We start from the raw sequence: 3,382 nt of genomic DNA, 5'->3' as shown, positions 1-3,382 counted from the left end.
CTCTAAGAGGCAGCAAATCTGGATGGGGCCTCCGGCCCTGTCACACCTCCCTCAGCCTCTCCAGGGTGTTTGGGGCACTGCTCTGCCTCCCCCAACCCTCCCTGTCCCCCACTGGCCAGCCCGGCTAGCAAACTTGGCGGGAATTTGGCCACAAACGGGCAGGAAAGGCAGAGTCATCAGACAAGTCTGAAACCCCTGTCGGGTGGTGCCCGAGGTTCCATTTTGTTAGGTTACTAGTCTCTCCCCGTCTTTCAATTCCACTTGTAGAGCAGGGAGCTCGGGAGGGAAACAGTTAGGTCTGGGTAGCGCTTAAATCTTAGCCTCAGTTGTGGGGTTTGGTTACATTTGTTAGATAAGGCCAAGATGTAGAGAATCAGTGGGAAAACACCTTGAGATCTCCAACATGTTGGGGCCCCCTCCCCGCGACAGGGGTCGGTCTTTCTGCATTCTGGATTCAGTCCCTCGTCTTGCAATGACTTATACATTGTTAGGTGTGTTTTTTGTACGTGTCTACTTGTAAATCTTATTAAATTGGATTCTTGAGCAGCTGTCTTCTGACTTCCCTGCTTCTTGATCCAATAAAGGCTTTTGAGCCCCAGCCACTTGCTAGGGCCAGACGGTGAGCAAGCCGGATGCCCGCCCTGGAGGAGCTGGGTCCTCGTGGAGAAGGTGGACGTAGTAACTTGTACATGCATTTAGCAAATGTCCATTAAGCACAGAGTCAGGGTAGGTTTTAACAGGGTGCTTCATGGTTCCAGTGGCTCAGCCCTGAATTCAAGGACTCCTGGTGGCAACCAGCATCAATAGCAAGGCTGCAGCAGAGGCAAAAATAACCTCTCGCTGCAATATCCAGACCTGCAAACGGTGTAAGGAAGAGAACATGGCCCTCCCTTCCTTGTGTCCCTTTTAAGAGGACAATGTTACAGCTCCCAGCAGACCATGCCTTAGGTCTCATCGGCCAGGATGGTAGCCTGTGCTTGTTTTTAAACTGATCCCTGGCAACAGTTATCCTGGACTACTCAAGATTGATCTCCAGGACTGGGAGCAACCCATGTGTTCCCTTAAGTTTGTTGTCACCCAGAAAAAACTGAAATTCTATTAACCAGGAAAGAAGAGGAATGGCTCAGAAATGGCTACTGAGTAGGCAGACCATTGTGTCCACTGCAAAGTGACATGATGAGAATAAAATGGGGCCAAGTCCTAGAGAGTGCCCAGGGTGTGGCAGACGGTGTTAGGTGGACAGCCAGGGGAGGCCAAGATCTGGCTCCCAGGCGGTGGCATGGCAAAAGTGCAAACTCTCAGGAAACCATCAGAGGATGTTAAGGAGGGAAGTGACATCTGTGTGCCTCTTTAAGAAACTCCCTGCCATGTGGAGATTGTAGGGGGCAAGATTGGAAGCTGGGCAGTGGATATAAGACTCCAGGGTAAGATGATGGTGGCCAAGGCTGGGGTAGCAGTGGAGAGAGGCAGGAACACAAGGATCCAGGGTGCATTTTAGAGTAGACTCCACAGACTTGTCAGGTCACAGGGGGAGCTGGTAAGGGGAAGGGCAGCTCAAGGCTGGGCTGGTAGGTTTGGGGCCTGAGCAGCTGAGTTGATGCCATTAACTCATATGGGGAAGAGGGACTTAAAGGGGCAGTTGCATCGTGGTGTGATCGCGTCTATCATACCGTGTAGTGGGTTCTGAGGGACAGGAAGGAGTGCACGGCAGATGGTAGCATCAGAAAGTTTCACAGAGAGGCCACCTATCAGCTAAGTCTGGAAGTTTGGGTGGGCAGAGGAGCAGAGGTGACACTGAGTTTAGAGCGGTTTGGGAACTGGTTAAGGGAAAGGGCTCTGGCATCAGGTGAACCTGAACTTCCATCCTGGCTCCTCTTCCTTCATTGTGACCTACAGCAAGTTATTTTCCTTGTCTGGGCCTCAGTTTTCTCAGTCTGTAGAATGGGATGAAAAATGCCCCTCTGCACCCCCTGCTATGTATCTGTTAAATGAGAAAATATAAAGTACTTGGCAGGGTGTGCACCGCAAGAACCGAACAGCTACTATTTAATGAGCACTTGTGCTATTGCTAATACTGTTTGGGTCTCACGCTAAATAAATCTGATGACTTTCGAAAGGAAAGACTGTGGCTCAAAGGATTGAGGGGTATACTAGTTATCTATTGCTGCATAACAAATTACCCTAAAATGTAACAGTTTAAACAGAAGCACTTTGACAGACAGAACCGAAACTGCTTGTGGTAATTCAGACGGGATCCCACCCAATCTGTGGTCAGTACACAGTGGCAACCACAAGTGGGTGGTCCAGGAAAGTCTATTTAATGTAAGAAAGAGTTGGTCAAAGTTTCTTTACGCCTTACCCCAGTCAGCCAACTCCCCACCCCAGATAATAGCGTTTTCTCAAATGGTAGCCCCATGGATTATCTGCCCCCTAATCATATCCGGTTCTGTTAAAAAATGTAGATTCCTGTGCCTGGCCATAGACTTTTTCAGAATTGTAATCATTGGGGATAAGGCCTTGGAACCCGATTTTATTTAAAGAAGCTTTTTAGGATAGTTTTAGATTTACAGAAAAATTGCAAAGATAGTACAAAAAATTCCCATATACCCCACACCCAGTTTCCCCTATTAACATTTTATATTAGTATGGTACATTTGCACTATAATTAATGAACCAATATGATGCCAAATTAATAACTGAAGTCCATATATTATTTAGGGTTCCTTATTTTTTAACCTAATGTCCTTCTGTTCCAGGATCCCACCCAGGGGGACACGTTATATTTAGTAGTCATGTCTCCTTACTGTTGGCTGTGACAGTTTCTCAGACTTTCCTTGTTTTGTTGACTTAACCGTCTTGAGGAGTACTGGTCAGGTATTTTGTGCCTCAACTGGGACTTGTCTAATATTTCTTTCATGATTAGACTGAGAGGAAGACCACAGAGGTCAAGAGCCATTTTAATCACATGCTATTAATCACCTGGCTTATTGTTGATATTAGCTTCGGTCACCTGGCTGACAATGTCAGGTTTCTCCACTGTAAACTTAGTCTTTTCCTCCCTTTCCCATAGTGTACTCTTTGGAAGGAAGTCACAATGCACAGTCCACACTTAAGGAGTGGACAGTTATCTTCCATCTTCTTGAGGGCAGAGTGTCTACATAAATTACTTGGAATTCTTTGGCACAAATTATTTGTCTATCTTCCCCCACTTATTTATTTGCTCAATATATGTTTGTTCATGTATATGCTCATCGGCTCATGAATACTTTATATTTGGGGTTATAATTCAATACTATTTTATTACTGAAATCGTTCTAGCTTTGGCCATTGGGAGCTCCTTCAGCTGGCTCCTGTGTTCCTTTGACATACATATCCCCATCGT

This window comes from Eulemur rufifrons, chromosome 24 (assembly GCF_041146395.1).
Source record: "Eulemur rufifrons isolate Redbay chromosome 24, OSU_ERuf_1, whole genome shotgun sequence".
Taxonomy (NCBI): domain Eukaryota; kingdom Metazoa; phylum Chordata; class Mammalia; order Primates; family Lemuridae; genus Eulemur; species Eulemur rufifrons.
Note: the sequence above shows the minus strand (reverse complement) of the source record.